The sequence below is a fragment of the Eubalaena glacialis genome, chromosome 7 (assembly GCF_028564815.1).
Source record: "Eubalaena glacialis isolate mEubGla1 chromosome 7, mEubGla1.1.hap2.+ XY, whole genome shotgun sequence".
Classification (NCBI taxonomy): domain Eukaryota; kingdom Metazoa; phylum Chordata; class Mammalia; order Artiodactyla; family Balaenidae; genus Eubalaena; species Eubalaena glacialis.
The window spans coordinates 106940737-106958901 of NC_083722.1; the positions used below are offsets into that span (position 1 = coordinate 106940737).

The 18165-nt window shown below is 44.3% G+C and overlaps 1 protein-coding gene and 1 pseudogene across 1 annotated transcript in view; one reads left to right on the forward strand and one right to left on the reverse strand.

Moving 5' to 3' along the window:
- LOC133095777 (store-operated calcium entry-associated regulatory factor-like) overlaps positions 1 to 15551 on the reverse strand; it is a 102980-nt pseudogene extending 87429 nt beyond the window's left edge.
- The window catches only part of ATG7 (autophagy related 7), a 333595-nt gene continuing 330593 nt past the window's right edge, over positions 15164 to 18165 (forward strand). The window contains exon 1 of the mRNA XM_061197268.1: positions 15164 to 15212. The gene's annotated coding sequence lies outside the window, so the exon portion shown is untranslated. The remainder of the gene's footprint in view (positions 15213 to 18165) is intronic.

Sequence of the window (18165 nt, forward strand, 5' to 3'; positions counted from 1 at the left end):
ACTCAAACAATTATTGTAGGAATAGAATCCATTGGCTCACATAGATGAAAAGTCCAGGTTAGTCTTCAGGCGTGGCTGGATCTAGGAACCCAAGCAATATCATCAGGCACACACATCTCTTCCTTTTTGTGCGGTTACTGCCTCTCCTGGGCTTTCAAAGAGTGCTGTGGGCTTACCTCTTTGTGGCACCAGCGTAGCATATTATTTTTGAAATGTTAGCCTCTGTGTTTTAAAGGAAAATTTGATTTCTTAAAACTGAGGTATAATTTACATATGGTAAAATGCACAAATATTAAAAATTTTACCTATCTATATACCTGTGTTATCATCCCAAAGATCAAAGTTTAGAACTTTTCCAGCACTCACTTCCAGTGCCCCTCCTAGGTCAATAACAGTCACCCTCCTTCTCCCCAAGAGGTAACCACTTCTAAAACTATAGACTAGTTCTGCCAGTTACTGGACTTCATATAAGTATTGATAGAATTATATAATATTTACTCTTTTGTGTTTGGTTTCTTTTATTCAGAATGATGATTTTGACTTTTGTGTTTTGTGGACAGCAATAGTTCATCTACTTTTATGGTTGTGTGGTATCCCATAGTATGAACTTACCAAAATTTGGTTTTTCAAACTCCTGTTGATGGACATTTGGGTGGTTTCTAGTTTGGGCTATTATGAATAAAGTTGTTATGATTTATGCACTGTCTTTTGTAGACATATGTTTTCATTTCTCTTGGAGATATACCTAGGAGTGGAATTTCTGGATCATAAGGTAGATCTATGTTTATTAAAGTTGCCAAGTGGTGTTCCAAAGTGCCTATACCATTTTGCATTCCCAGAGTTCCAGTGGCTCCACATCCTGGCCAACACTTGATGTTGTCAGTCTTCTTACTTCCAGCTATTCTGGGGGCAGGGGGAAATGGAGGGAGCTCATTGGGTTGTTTTTCATTCTTGCTAATTTCTGTTACCCAGAAGTCTTACATGTAACCCCCTGCCGCCACCATTACAACAAAAAAATAGTAAGCTATTGTTTCAAGGCTACTGTCCTTTTCTGGCCCTGCAGAAAAAGAGAAATCAGAATCTTTTCCTGGTTTTTGAGTTTCAAAAATCTAGGGTCTCAGGGCAACAGGAAAAGGCTTTTGTGCATTGATGACATGATTGATATGGGAAAATGCAGGGGGTTTAAGATAAGGTTCTGCCGCCCTGAAACTAGACAAAAGTTTCTAGAGAAGAGTGAGGAGAGGGCTGGAGCATCAGCAAAGGGGGATATGGATGGTGTAACCCCTGAGGAAAGTAAGAGTAGAACCTGCCTCTTCTAGGGGCACAGCCCTAAACTTGGAGAGACCACAGAATCCCCAGATAAGTTCAAGGAAATTAAATGTGGAAAGGACTTGTGCTCTTCTCCTAGGCAGACTCTCTAGTAGAAAAATGGCTGTGTGTGGCTGGGCAGAAGAATCTCATATGTCTAACAGAGTTCCCTGTGCCCTGGGGGCCATGGGAGCTGAGCAATGGTTCCTGTGGACTTGGAAGGGCCCTGGAAGCAGCTGAGAGAGGGCATGAGACTTCAGAACAAGGGACAACTTAGCAGTGGCCTGCGTGGGTGGGTGACCCCTTCTCAGATAGGAATAAAGATGTCTCAACAGATGTCAGCGTGGATAAGTGACGATGCACCCCAGATGCTCCCCACAAGATCCCTAGAACTGAGACACCACCCCCAGAGAAATAGGAAAATCTCAACTCTCCTGAGATTAAGGTTTCCCACCCAATATGGGAGATCATAGCAGAGACTGAGCTCGTTTAACCAAAATAAAGTTAACTTTCTTGCTCACCTGAGCTCATGGACTGAACTTGGACCACTGTTGCACTTTCCACATGGTATTATGCTTGTCTCTTTATATTCCTTTCCTCTCCTTGAGACTGTGAGTAACTGGAGGTCAGGGATAAGGTCTGATTCATCCTGGAATCAGCGACCTCCTAGCCCAGAGTAGGGGCTTGGTGAAAATTTGTTAAATATTGATTGTAAGCTCCCTGAGGGCAAGGAAAGAAAGAGGGCTACACGGCTGAGCACCTACTATGGGTAAAGCCCTGTGCTATGTTATCCACATTGGCTGCCATAAGAGGTCAGACTATGATTATCCCATTTTGCAGATAAGCGCATTAACAGCCAGAATTTACTGAGCACTCACCAGGCACCAGGCACTTTACAGATATTAACTCATGTAATCCTCACTACAAGCCGATGAGGCTGACACTATTATTACCCCCATTTTACAGATGGGGAAACTGAGGCATAGAGCACTGACGTGATTGTGATGGGATTTGAATCCAGGCTGCATGATTCCAACACCCCTGTGCCCATTCCCAGCCCTGTGCCCATGCTCCCTGCATGGGCCACTCTTCCTCTTTAATCCCTGCCCATCTCACTGGTGAACTCTTCACAACCTCCACACCTACTCTGACTTACTTGATGCTCAAGAATGGAAATATTCATTCTTCCCTCCTTCACTCCTTTGCTCCCATAACACTTTATTTTTAGGATTTGTATAAGTAAGGATTTTGTTTATCTGCATGTAAGAGAAAATCCTAAATAATAGTGGCATAAGAAATAAGAAGTTTGTTTCTTTCTTATGTAAAATAAGCATAAAGATATATAATCCAGGGCTGATAGAGCAGCTCCATTGTGTTGGTGACTAAGGCTATCTTATCTGTTCCATCATCCTAGTATTGGGATCCCTTCACAAGGTGACAGTGTAGGTCAAAAGGGTTACTAAAGCTCCAGCCATTGCATCTACATTCCAAGTAGCAGAGAAAAGAAAAGGAGATTGGCTGTTCCCTTTAAAAAGACTTCCCAGAAACCCCCACAACATTTCCCCTTACATCTCATGGACCAAAATTTTGTCACATGACCACAACTCACTACAAGGGAGGCTGGGAAATACAGTCTTTTAGTTGGATGTTGAGAGAATGGCTATTAAGAAGAAAATCAGTCTCTGCCATATCATCAGTTTAGTATTTATCACATCATATCTGGGATGGTTTATTTGAATATCTATCTCCACAGCTAGAATTTCTTGAGGGCAGATTCTTGTCATCTGCATCCTCATATCCCAAAGTCTAGCACACATTGGAGACACTTCTAATGGAGGAATAGGTAACTAGGTATTACATTTTTTTGGAAGTCCTGATTCCCCTTGTATGGTTCTCTGCCCACAACAAGCCTCCAGTAATTGTTAAAATGAAATAAATTTAAATGTTCTTGTCCTCAGTTTCCTCATTTTCAAAATGGGTATAAATGACCTCAAAAGTCAATCCCAGTTTGGACATACTCAGTGTTCGTTATATAAAATTGGAAATATTTATGTTAAAAAATGAAAACCTTGCCAGTTAGGTACTGTGTATAGCTTTTGTTCTTTCTCTGATTCTTCTGTATAAACACATATATATACTTTGCATATAAATAGAACCCACTGTACATACCATTCTATAAACAGCTGTTTCACTTACTAACATATGAAGTGATTTGTGCTTCCGTCCATGACATACTAGCTTGTAGAGATCAATCCTCTCAATAAACAACTAGAAAACCTAGATAAAATTGTTGAAAAGAAAAATAAAATCTGTTAGAAGGCTTCAAAGAGCTATCCAGGAAGCCAGGACTTGAGGGATCAAGATCCCAGAGTAAGAGAAACACGTGGAGGTGAGCCCGATATTCTAGGTGCTTTTCCATGAATTTGCCAATTTCAAAGTAGCTGGATGGAGAGACTGAGCAGAAAGCAGATGCTAAGCCACAGAGAGGCCAAGCAGAGTTTTCCACAGTCTCACAGGGCTGGAGAGACAAAAATAATTTATGCTGAACACATTTCTGGGCCATTACATGTTCCCCTGGAGCATATATGAACGTTCACTGGAGGTCACAGAACTTATCCATACTAGAATTTCCGCATTGGAAAGAACTCCAGAGATAATGTAACCAAACACTTCATTTTGTGGAGGTAGCAACTGAGGCCCAGAGATGTTGAGTGACTTGCCCAGGGTCATACAGCAAATGGGTACAGCCTCCTGGTGCAACCCCTTCTTGCACTGTATCGCTCTGTAGCTGTTGCTGCTCTTCCAGCCTTCAGTTCCCCATTCCTCTCCACACATCCTAGCCAGAGATAGAGAAACAGAGAGAGAGAGAGAGAGGGAGAGAGATATCAATTTAACCTCACTTCTGATTGTGATCTTTTAATAAGTGAAAGTGCTTTTTAAAAAGGAAACCAACACAAACCCTTTTATAAAAATTACTGGGCATTTTTCCTAATTAACAAAGTAATACAAATTTATTAATGAAATGTTAGAAAACATACAGATAAGTGAAAACCGAAAGCACCCACAAATTTTTTTCTCCTTCCCATCTATCCCTGATACGCCACTTTAAGCTCTTTAATACATAAATATGTATATTTTTTCACAAAATGAGTTTATGCATACCTAGTCACTTATAACTTGCTCCTTTAACATTCATATTATAATCAGTTTTCACATAATTCTGTATTCTCTAATATGATCTTATCTGTGTAATAGCTCACTCTATCGATGTACCATAATTTATTTGACCAATCCCCTATGGTTAGACATCTGGATTCTTTTCAGTCTTTTACTATTATATGCAATCCTGCGATGAACATCTTTATGCATATCTTGGTGATAGCCATGATTATTTTCTCAGGAAACATGCTTAGACTATGGAATAATAGTCTGAACATTTTTAAAGCTCTCAACATCTGGCTCCAAATTACCCTCCAGGAAGCCTGTAGCAAGGTACACTCCCTGCAGCAGTGTGTACACAAAACCGATGTGCTTTACTTGAGGGGGGATGGAGGGAGCAGTCTTGTCATTCCAGCTTGATGTGTGCCATTCTTGCTCACATTCCTTGACACAGAGAGCTTCACAGCATGCCAGTCTAATTAATTTAGAGTGGAGAAGTTAGACTACCTGCCCAAGGCCAGAAACTCTAGAACTGAGTCAAGGGTCAAGTTGAAAGGATCAATTTTGACAACTCTAAATCACATGCGTGCTACTTGGTCTACTTTAGCCCTGAAGGAGGCACAGCTGCTCTCACAAACTAACCAGGAAAGTAAACAAGGGAAGGGCCATCTTGCCTACTTTGGGCAGGCGTATGAAAAATGCCCACTTGGGTCTCTCAGCCTCCAGAGTGCAGTCTCCTGAGGAAGTGGCCAGGTTCCTAACGTGATGGGTGGGGAGCTGGACTGGCACTCTGCCAGATCTGCCAGTCCACAGCGTGGTGCACAGTTGGAGCCCAATGTGAGTGGCATCATTTCCTCTGGGCCTTAAGCGCTTTGCAGTTTTCCAGTCTCCCCTGTGCAAATGAGAAGATAGCTCCCTTGGTTAGTAGGGGTTCTCAGTGTTCTCAGCTAAGACTTTAACTGAGATTTGTTTCAGGTCAAAAGACACAGATTCTATGACTGATCAGCTGGGTACTGTGGCTGGTTGCTGGGTCACCTTGGGCAAGTCCCCTCCCTTCTCTGGACCGTCTTAGTTTCCCCACGTGAACAAGGAAGCAGTTGGCCTAGATTTGGTGGGATGTGTATACTGTTTCTTAGAGGAGAGGAAAGAATGGAGGGACTCAGTTCCTGAGCACCCACCAGAGCCAAATACTTTGCACACATAAGAGAATTTAACACACAATGGCTCTGTGAGGAAGTAGACATCTGTGCCTGTCCAGCACCGATGCCCTGTTGTTTTGCTAATAGCACCCTGATTTTCTTTTACAAAACCATCCCTTACCCACTTCTAGTCCTTGTGACTTGGGAGGGGCTGACCCCTCCCCTTCAGTTGTAAGCATGTGACTCAGGTTTGGCCAATCAGAGCAACCATGATGGTTTCAGGGCTGGGCATGTGACCCAAGCCAGGCCAATGGGAGTCAACCCTAGGATTTTTGCTGGAGGTTTGGGGAAGGAAGTGATCTCTTGGCTTGCGATTGCTTAACTGGCCATTTCTGCGTCCCTGTGGAGAGACCCAGCCTGCTAATAAAACTGATACAAAAGCAAACAGTCAAGAGATAGAGGGAGACAGATTTATGACAACTTCCCTTAAGCTTCTGACATGGACTGTGTCTGAATCCAGAATGACTTCCTGCAGTTTTCAGTTTAAAGCCCCTTTTGGCTAAAGCTAGTTATAAGTGGGTTTAATGTACCCTGCAACCAAAAGATCATCACTAAAATCCTGGACGTGGCATAGGCGTTATTATTCTCATTTACAGGTGAGGAAACTGAGGCTCAGAGAAGCAAAGTAAGCAGAGAACTAACAAGTGGCAGAGTAGATATTTTTAATCTACTTCTTTTTTAAATTAAAGTATAATTAACTTACAATGTTGTGTTAGTTTCAAGTGTAGAGCAAAGTGATTCATTATACATATATTCTTTTTCAGATTCTTTTCCATTATAAGTTATTACAAGATATTGCGTATAGTTCCCTGTGCTATACAGTAGGTCCTTGTTTTTTACCTATTTTATATATAATGGTGTGTATATGTTAATCCCAAACTTGTAATTTATCTCTACTTCTTTTTAATCCATACCTCTAGTCTCTACGCAGGGGCTCAAGTGGTTCCCCCTTTTTAGTTTTCTTTCACAAACCACAGAAGTAGGAATAGGCTTGTGGAGCCAGACTGATCCAGGTTCCAGACCCGGTTCAGCTGCTTCCTACCTGTCTGATCTTGAAGTGACTCACTGGCTGTATTCTCTGAACAAGTCTCCTCATCTCTTTGTGCCTCAGTTTTCTCATCTGCAAAATAGGATGATAATAGTACCTACCTCATGGGATTGTTGTGAGCAGATAAATTAGATTATGTAACACTCTTAGAATAGCCTGACACAGAGTAAGTCTGACAAAAGGGCTAACCATTTTTCTTCTGCTGTCTGTATATTCTTAGTAAGTTGGCTACTCCCTCTCCACCCCACACACCCAGGATATGGCCTGAGTTATCTCATGATACATCAGTTTCAAATGGCACAAGAAAACAACACATACCCTGGTCACCAGGGGCTTCAAATAATGTCTGACATACTGTTTCTCAAATGCTGATGTTTCTAAAAATGCTGATCACTATGGACTTAGCGGGCCTAAAACCAGCCCAGGAAGTGAAACTTTGGAGAGGAATTTGAAATAATCAAGCCTTTGCTGAGTTGCAGAAAGGAGAGAGGGGATGGATATAGACCCACCCATTTCCGAGGTATTTTTCCCCCTTCACTCCTATCAGATGTAGAGACCAGAAATGCATTTCCTCAAGAGTTTATATAACAGTTGTGATTGGTTCAAGATGGCAGAGTAGAAGGATGTGCTCTCACTCCTTCTTGCAAGAGCACTGGAATCACAACTAACTGCTGAACAGTCATTGACAGGAAGACACTGGAACTCACCAAAAAAGATACCCCACATCCAAAGACAAAGGAGAAGCCACAGTGAGACAGTAGGAGGGGTGCAATCACAATACAATCAAATCCCGTAACTGCTGGGTGGGTGACTCACCAACTGGAGAACACTTATAACACAGAAGTCCACCCACTGGAGTGAAGGTTCTGAGCCCCACGTCAGGCTTCCCAACCTGAGGGTCCGGCAACGGGCGGAGGAATTCCTAGAGAATCAGACTTTGAAGGCTAGCGGGATTTGATTGCAGGACTTTATGATAGGACTGGGGGAAACAGAGATTCCACTCTTGGAGGGCACACACAAAGGAGTGTGTGCATCAGGACCCAGGGGAAGGAGCAGTGATCCCACAGGAGACTGAACCAGACCTACCTGCTAGTGTTGGAGGGTCTCCTGCAGAGGCAGGGGGTGGCTTTGTCTCACCGTGAGGATAAGGACACTGGCAGCAGAAGTTCTGGGAAGTACTCCTTGGTGTGAGCCTTCCCAGAGTCCACCATCAGCCCCACCAAAGAGCCTGGGTAGGCTCCAGTGTTGGGTTGCCTCAGGCCAAACAACCAACAGGGAGGGAACCCAGCCCCACCCATCAGCAGACAAACGGATTAAAGTTTTACTGAGCTCTGCCCACCAGAGCAACACCCCGCTCTACCCACCACCAGTTCCTCCCATCAGGAAACTTGCACAAACCTCTTAGATAGCCTCATCCACCAGAGGGCAGACAGCAGAAGCAAGAAGAAATACAGTCCTGCAGCCTGTGGAACAAAAACCACATTCACAGAAAGACAAGATGAAAAGGCAGAGGGCTATGTACCCGATGAAGTAACAAGATAAAACCCCAGAAAAGCAACTAAATGAAGTGGAGATAGGCAACCTTCCAGAAAAAGAATTCAGAATAATGATAGTGAAGACAATCCAGGACCTCGGTAAATGAATGGAGGCAAAGATCAAGAAGATGCAAGAGATGTTTAACAAAGACCTAGAAGAACTAAAGAACAAACAAACAGAGATGAACAATACAATAACTGAAATGAAAACTACACTAGAAGGAATCCATAGCAGAATAACTGAGGCAGAAAAACGAATAAGTGACCCAGAAGACAGAATGGTGGAATTCACTGCTGTGGAACGGAATAAAGAAAAAAGAATGAAAAGAAGTGAAGACAGCCTAAGGGACCTCTGGGACAACATTAAATGCAACAACATTCGCATTGTAGGGGTCCCAGAAGGAGAAGAGAGAGAGAAAGGACCCGAGAAAATATTTGAAGAGATTATAGTCGAAAACTTCCCTAACATGGGAAAGGAAGTAGCCACTCAAGTCCGGGAAGCACAGAGAGTCCCATACAGGATAAACCCAAGCAGAAACACGCCGAGACACATAGTAATCAAATTGGCAAAAATTAAAGACAAAGAAAAATTCTTGAAAGCAGCAAGGGAAAAATGACAAATAACATACAAGAGAACTCCCATAAGGTTAACAGCTGATTTCTCAGCAGAAACTCTACAAGCCAGAAGGGAGTGGCATGACATATTTAAAGTGATGAAAGGGAAGAACCTACAACCAAGATTACTCTACCCAGCAAGGATCTCATTCAGATTCGATGGAGAAATCAAAAGCATTACAGACAAGCAAAAGCTAAGAGAATTCAGCACCACCAAACCAGCTCTACAACAAATGCTAAAGGAATTTCTCAAAGTGGGAAACACAAGAGAAGAAAAGGATGTACAAAAACAAACCCGAAACAATTAAGAAAATGGTAATAGGAACATACATATTGATAATTACCTTAAATGTGAATGGATTAAATGCTCCAACCAAAAGACACAGGCTCGGTGAATGGATACAAAAACAAGACCCATATATACGCTGTCTACATACAAGAGACCCACTTCAGACCTAGGGACACATACAGACTGAAAGTGAGGGGATGGAAAAAGATATTCCATGCAAATGGAAATCAAAAGAAAGCTGGAGTAGCAATACTCATATCAGATAAAATAGACTTTAAAATAAAGACTGTTACAAGAGACAAGGAAGGACACTATGTAATGATCAAGGGATCGATCCAAGAAGAAGATATAACAATTATAAATATATATGCACCCAACATAGGAGCACCTCAATACATAAGGCAACTGCTAACAGCTATAAAAGAGGAAATCGACAGTAACAGAATAATAGTGGGGAATTTGACACCTCACTTACACCAATGGACAGATCATCCAAACAGAAAATTAATAAGGAAACACAAGCTTTAAATGACATAATAGACCAGATAGATTTAATTGATATTTATAGGACATTCCATCCAAAAACAGCAGATTACACTTTCTTCTCAAGTGCGCACGGAATATTCTCCAGGATAGATCACATATTGGGTCACAAATCAAGCCTCAGTAAATTTAAGAAAATTGAAATCATATCAAGCATCTTTTCTGACCACAACACTATGAGATTAGAAATCAGTTACAGGGAAAAAAACGTAAAAAACACAAACACATGGAGGCTAAACAATACGTTACTAAATAACCAAGAGATCGCTGAAGAAATCAAAGAGGAAATCAAAAAATACCTAGAGACAAATAACAGTGAAAATACGATGATCCAAAACCTATGGGATGCAGCAAGAACAGTTCTAAGAGGGACGTTTGTAGCAATACAAGCCTACCTCAATAAACAAGAAAAATCCCAAATAAACAATCTCACCTTACACCTAAAGGAACTAGAGAAAGAAGAAGATACAAAACCCAAAGACAGTAGAAGGAAAGAAATCATAAAGATCAGAGCAGAAATAAATGAAATAGAAACAAAGAAAACAATAGCAAAGATCAATAAAACTAAAAGCTGGTTCTTTGAGAAGATAAACAAAATTGATAAACGATTAGACTCATCAAGAAAAAGAGGGAGAGGACTCAAATCAATAAAATTAGAAATGAAAAAGGAGAAGTTACGACAGACACCGCAGAAATACAAAGCATCCTAAGAGACTACTACAAGCAACTCTATGCCAATAAAATGGACAACCTGGAAGAAATGGACAAATTCTTAGAAAGGTATAACCTTCCAAGACTGAACCAGGAATAAATAGAAAATATGAACAGACCAATCACAAGTAATGAAATTGAAACTGTGATTAACAATCTTCCAACAAACAAAAGTCCAGGACCAGATGGCTTCACAGGCAAATTCTATCAAACATTTAGAGAAGAGCTAACACCCATCCTTCTCAAATTCTTCCAAAAAATTGCAGAGGAAGGAACACTCCCAAACTCATTCTATGAAGCCACCATCACCCTGATACCAAAACCAGACAAAGATACTACAAAAAAAGAAAATTACAGACCAATATCACTGATGAATATCGATGCAAAAATCCTCAACAAAATACTAGCAAACAGAATCCAACAACACATTAAAAGGATCATACACCATGAGCAAGTGGGATTTATCCCAGGGATGCAAGGAGTCTTCAATATGTGCAAATCAATCAATGTGATACACCATATTAACAAATTGAAGAAGAAAAACCATATGATCATCTCAATAGATGCAGAAAAAGCTTTTGACAAAATTCAACACCCATTTATGATAAAAACTCTCCAGAAAGTGGGCATAGAGGGAACCTACCTCAACATAATAAAGGCCATATATGACAAACCCACAGCAAACATCATTCTCAATGGTGAAAAACTGAAAGCATTTCCTCTAAGATCAGGAACAAGACAAGGATGTCCACTCTCACCCACTGTTATTCAACATAGTTTTGGAAGTCCTAGCCACGGCAATCAGAGAAGAAAAAGAAATAAAAGGAATACAAATTGGAAAAGAAGAAGTAAAACTGACACTGTTTGCGGATGACATGATGCTATACATAGAGAATCCTAAAGATGCCACCAGAAAACTACTAGAGCTAATCAATGAATTTGGTAAAGTTGCAGGATACAAAATGAACGCACAGAAATCTCTTGCATTCCTATACACTAATGATGAAGAATCAGAAAGAGCAATTAAGGAAACACTCCCATTTACCATTGCAACAAAAAGAACAAAATACCTAGGAATAAACCTACCTAGGGAAACAAAAGACCTGTATGCAGAAAACTATGACACTGATGAAAGAAATTAAAGATGATACGAACAGACATGTAGAGACATACCATGTTCTTGGATTGGAAGAATCAATATTGTGAAAATGACTATACCACCCAAAGCAATCTACAGATTCAATGCAATTCCTATCAAATTACCAATGGCAGTTTTTACAGAACTAGAACAAAAACTCTTAAAATTTGTATGGAGACACAAAATACCTCGAATAGCTAAAGCAGTCTTCAGGGAAAAAAATGGAGCTGGAGGAATCAGACTCCCTGACTTCAGACTATACTACAAAGCTACAGTAATCAAGACAATATGCCACTGGTACAAAAACCGAAATATAGATCAATGGAACAGGATAGAAAGCCCAGAGATAAACCCACACACTTATGGTCAACTAATCTATGACAAAGGAGGCAAAAATATACAGTGGAGAAAAGACAGTCTCTTCAATAAGTGGTGCTGGGAAAACTGGACAGCTCCATGTAAAAGAATGAACTTAGAACACTCCCTAACACCATACACAAAAATAAACTCAAAATGGATTAGAGACCTAAATGCAAGATCAGACACTGTAAAACTCTTAGAGGAAAACATAGGAAGAACACTCTTTGACATAAATCACAGCAAGATCTTTTTTGATCCACCTCCTTGAGTAATGGAAATAAAAACAAAAATAAACAAATGGGACCTAATGAAACTTAAAAGCTTTTGCAAAGCAAAGGAAACCATAAACAAGATGAAAAGACAACCCTCAGAATGGGAGAAAATATTTGCAAATGAATCAACGGACAAAGGATTAATCTCCAAAATATATAAATAGCTCATGCAACTCAATATTAAAAAAAAAAAACAACCCAATCCAAAAATGGGCAGAAGACCTAAACAGACATTTCTCCAAAGAGGACATACAGATGGCCAAGAAACACATGAAAAGCTGCTCAACATCACTAATTATTAGAGAAATGCAGATCAAAACTACAATGCGGTATCACCTCACACCAGTTAGAATGGGCATCATCATAAAATCTACAAACAACAAATGCTGGAGAGGGTGTGGAGAAAAGGGAACCCTCTTGCACTGTTGGTGGGAAAGTAAATGGATACAGCCACTATGGAGAACAGTATGGAGGTTCCTTAAAAAACTAAAAGTAGAATTACCATATGACTCAGCAATCCCACTACTGGGCATATACCCAGAGAAAACCGTAATTCAAAAAGACACATGCACCCCAATGTTCATTGCAGCACTGTTTACAATAACCAGGTCATGGAAGCAACCTAAATGCCCATCAACAGACGAATGGATAAAGAAGATATGGTACATATATACAGTGGAATATTACTCAACCATAAAAAGGAACGAAATTGGGTCATTTGTTGAGACGTGGATGAATCTAGAGACTGTCATGCAGAGTGAAATAAGTCAGAAAGAGAAAAACAAATATCGTATATTAACGCATATATGTGGAACCTAGAAAAATCGTACAGATGAACTGGTTTGCAGGGCAGAAATTGAGACATAGATATAGAGAACAAACGTATGGTCACCAAGGGGGGAAAGCGGCGGGGGGGGAGGGGGTGTGTGTGTGTGATGAATTGGGAGATTGGGATTGACATATATACACTAATATGTATAAAATGGATAACTAATAACCTGCTGTATAAAAAAATAAATAAAATTTTAAAAATTTAAAAAAATTTAAAAAGCTTATAACAGTTGCTACCACAAGTGCTAACTCAGTTCCAAAGGGTGTATCAGTCTGGTAAAGTGTAAAATATGGGGGCCCTGGAGACTCACCAGGGAATGGGAGGGGGCTTACTGTGGATTCAGGGTGAGTCCTGGTTGTGGGGTTATGCTAATGCACAGGGGGCTGGTCAGAGGAACAAATGGGGAATCCTTTGCCTCTCAGATTCATGAAAGTCAGAGCTGGGGCCCAGGATAGTAACATGGTCTGTCAGTTATCCAGAATCCAAAGTCTCCTGTTTCTGGGCATTACCATCAGCCCTTTAATCCCCACCTTGTAGACAGGCTCAGTGGTCTGTCAGCTACCATTTATGGAGCACTTGCTAAGTCCTTTACATAAATGACCTCATGGAACTTACCAGCAGCCCCATCAAGTTGAAGATTACAGTACACTAATTACGACTTTGGATCTTGTAGCCGGGCTGCATAGGTTGGATTCCCAGTTCTCCTGTGTGACCTTGAGTAAGTTACTTAACCTCTCTGTACCCCAGTTTTCTTCTGTGCAAAATAGTGATAATAATAGTTCCTGCCTTTTCAGGGTGTTGTGAGGATTAAATAAGTAAGCACCTGCAGCATTTAGAAAAGTGCATGGCACAGTGGCAGCTGTTTTAATTAACCCTCATTTTACAGATGTGGACACTGAGGCGGGAAAGAGAGATCACTCATGTACCATACACAGCTCATGAAGCTGGGCCTCAAACTGGCTCTACACCATTTCACCACCACTGAGTGGAATTTCCCTCTACTCAGAAGAGGCTAAGATACCCCCATGAAATGAAATATCCCCAAACCCACACACAGCCACCCCTCCCAGTTCCCTCCTTCTTCTTTTTTTTTTTTTTTTTTTTTTTTTGGACGCGAGGCGGGCCATGCGGGATCTCAGTTCCCAGACCAGGGATCAAACCCGTGCCCCCTGCAGTGAAAGCAGGGAGTCCTAACCGCTGGACCGCCAGGGAATTCCCTCCCTCCTTCTCAAACACCCACCTCTCCCACTCAGTTTGAGTGTCTCTTTTGGAGTGTTGAGATAAGATAACAGTTGAGCGGTTCCAGTGGAGTTTTCCTGGCGCTGAGGAGAGAGGGGAAAATCTACTTCTCTTCCCCAGCTCTGGAAATGAAGGCAGCCAGTAAGAATTCTCAGGCTCCTAGAGTCAGGGGCAGAGGAGACCTGCAGAAGAACCACACCCCCATCCTTAGGCTTCAGGATGCTAATTGGAACACACTGAATTTTGAAACGAGCTCATTTGAGCGGCTGGGGAGAAACAGGGGAGGGGTGTGGGGTTCTAGACCTTGGGGGTCTCTCTAGTTCCCCGTGGAAGCTCTAGGGGGAGGGTCCCTATCTGTCAATCCCAGTCTTTGCCTGGCTTTGTCTGTCTTTTCCTAGGTTGGCCTCTCTGGCAGGGACACGGAGAAGTGGGGTGTCACTAGATGTCTTTGTCAGTCGGGCTGTGGTTCATCGCATCTCTGACTCTCTCTCTCTCTGCTTTAGTTTGACTCATCTATTTCTGTCTGCCCTCAGGTGTGTGTGTGTGGCGGGGAGGACGTTCTCGCCAGGGTTCTGACCCTGCTTTCAACCTCTCCCTCCAGACCCGAGGAACCTCCGCACCGTGCAGAGCCGGAGGCCGGGGCGCTCTGCGGGAGCAGCTTTGACCCTGGGGCAGGTGTGGGAGAAGGGGTCCGAGCCCGTGGCGCCCCCTCGCTCCCCTTCCAGCGTGCGCGGAGAGGGCGGCGGCCTAAGAGCACAGAGCGGGAGGCGGGGGCACTGAGGGCCCGGGGGCCCAGGTCTCCGCCTCCTCCCGCCTTCCGGGCTGGCGCCCCTCGGCGCGACTCCTCCTACCGCGCCCCGCCTCCGGGTTCGCTCCCTCGGCGCCCCCGCCGCCGTCGCCGAGCACCGAGTAGCCTGGCTGCCGCGGCCGCCTCGCCACCAAACTTTCCCGGGAGCCGGCGCCGGTGAGTCGGAGCGGAGCGCGGGCAGGGCGCGGGCAGGGGCTGGAGTGCGGCCGCGGCTGCGGGGCGAGGCTGTGCGTGGCCGGGCTTGGGTCTGGGCATCCCCACGGAGCCGCAGAGCTCCTGGAGCCGCCGGCGTGGGGTGGGCGCGCTCCGTGGCCTTGGCGACCGTGGGCGGCGCGGGTAGGGTCCCGGAGCGCGGCTGGCTCCGCGGCACCCTGTCTGATACCCAGCTCTGGCCCCCGCCCCGACGCGCACACACTTGTGGCTTTGCCTGGGTTCGCCACCGTGCGCGCCCCAGGCGTCTGCCTCCGGCTCCGACAGGGGAGGGCGAGTCTCCATTTTTCTCAGAGCTGCCCTAGGCTCTGAGTTTGATGTTCCCCACAGTCCGAGCCCATCTCTTGAGTGCGTTGAATGTGCCAGGCACTGGGTATCCGTGATCTCTTTCGGTTCTCCCTTTAACTTGATGAACCGGCATTATTATACCCATTTTACGGAGAAGGAAAGAGGCTCAGAGAGGGAAAGTTGTGACCAGGAGCACCACCGAGTTAAGGAGAGAGCCAGGATTTTGAACCCGAGTCAGCCTGACCCAAACCACTTAATCACATGCGGGCAAGCCCCAGGTTCAGCGTCACCAGGGGTCTGGTGTGGGAAGTGTGGAGACCACTGCCCACGCTCTCCTACAGCATGGCTGCAAACCCAGGGCGGACCACCACCTCCTCATTGTGCCTCACGGAGGATCCTGTGGAAAGATGAGTGGCCCTTACTGTCAGGGAGTGGATTCTGGTGGCAGAAGCCCGTTGGGCTGCCCTTTCAGGTGAGAGCCAAATTTCAGAAGTTACTCTCGATTTTTCTGGAAGGAGCCAAGGAAGTCAGGAGCTGGAGCGCAGCAGTTCTTCACGGAAACCTCTTTCCTTCTCTGGGTGACTCTCCCCTACCCCCCCAAAGAGACCCCACCCCAATCCCTTAATCTCTCTGAGGTGTCCGCTCCGCCTGGGAGCTGGTAATGCAGAGATGCTCCAGGCAGGGTCGCTGTCCTCCGGCAGGGGGCTCCCACCTCAGGCCGGGAACCCGATGATGAAGGAATGGTGCTGGGGGTAAGTACTATGTGAACCAGGTCCCCCGGCCGGAAGGTACTTGGGGCACTCATTCCATGATGGGGGCTAAGTCGCTGTGACAGGAGCACAGATGGAGTGTGTCTGCAGAGCATGAAAGAGAGCAGAGCTGGGGATCTGATAGGGAGGTCTTGAATGCCCCAATCTTAGCTTTAATCTTGGAGTCAGGCAGGGACCAACAGAGACTGGGCGAGAGAGAGAGAATGGACCCGTCAGAGTATCATTATGCATTATCCCACTTAGTTTTCACAGCAGCCTTGCAAAGTGGGCACTATTATTACTAGACTCATTGAACAGATTGTCTTTTGAGGCTCAGAGAGGTTAAATAGCTTGCCTGGGGTTGCCCACCTGGTCCGTGGAGGAGTTGGGATTTGAACACAGGTCTTCCTTGACTCCTTCCAGATTGTCAGTGACACTCAGGCTGTAGATGGGACCTTAGGTCCCTCCTGCTTGTGACTGGCAGTAGCAAAGGTGAAAAGAGAGAGATGCCAGGCAACAGGATCCCTGATGCCCCTGCACCGCTCTCCTTTCTCTGTGATAGGTGTCGTGTAGGAGGCCTGCTGCTGAGTGGTTATCACTCACAGGAATCCCTGACAGCCCCACGTAAATTCCCTAATCTGACCCAGGGCTGGTTGGACCCTCACATGGAAGCCTGAGGCTGCCTGAGGCTACCCTGCTGTCTCAAGAGGTATTTCCCCTGATGGAGGGAAAGTCTGTAGGGAAGCCTGATACCATTTTCATGTGTCAGAGGGAATCCCTCCAGGATAGATGGTGGAGATGGCTCAGCAGTGCCTGAACAGGATTTCAGAGCTGGGTGGAGGCGGGAGCTGCCTCCAAGCCCCTGCAGCCCAGAGGAGTTTGGACAGCGCTGGGCTGGGAGTGCTCCCCCCTTGGCTGACTGTCCGAGGTAGGAAGAACTTGTATCTGATCTTTCTTTCCTCGGACTCGCTCAGAATTCCATGTTCCTGTTTGTGCTTTCCTTTTTACAATCCAGGAGTGCCTGGTGGAAGTGGTGTGGCCTTTCTATAACAAAGAGGAGGCATGGCAAAGAGATCAAAAGTGTGGATTCTGGAGCTGGCTCAGATCCCAGCACTGTCACTTATGGGCTCTGTGGCCTTGAGCAGGTTGCTACACCTCTCTGTTCCATTTATAGGATGGGAGTATTCCTAGCACATTCCTCACTGGGTTGGTGAGAGAACTAATTGTGTTCATGCACATAAAGCACCTAGATACAATACACTTTTATGAGGCAGTACATAAAAGTGCTATTTAAATGTTAGTTGTCACTGTTGTTACTGTTAAGGTCAGACAGGCCCAGCTTGGTAACCTGGCTCTGCCACCTGCGAGCTGCCTGCCTGCCTTCCTTCAGACTCTTGCTTTTTCGTCTATAAAGTGCGAGTAGTCTAGCGTTAGATGTAATGTAAGAAGTCTTAGTGTAGGCTCAAGCTTTAAATAGCCTAAAACCTCAAGTCCCAGTGCAAACTTATTTAAAACTTCTGGTGCTCTATGAGGTACTCAGCAAATGCTGGGCATTACCATAATTACCACTGTTACGGCAAACCTCACTCCTTCACACTGCAGCTTGAACTTGATGCTCTGGCATGTTTCTGAGGGGCATGGATTTGGGACAGTTTTCTGGCTTGTGGGGCACGAGAAGGATTCTTCTTATCTTTCTGCCCAGGTTCTCTCTTCGTGGTCATTTCTCAGGGACAAGTGTGGGCCTCTTGATGGTTGTGGGAGGGCAGAAGGTAGGTGTGAAGTTCATTTCATAAGGTCTGCCCTGTCCTCACCAAGGCAAACACGTCAGCAGAACACGCCACCCCAGCTGCCTTTCAGATTGA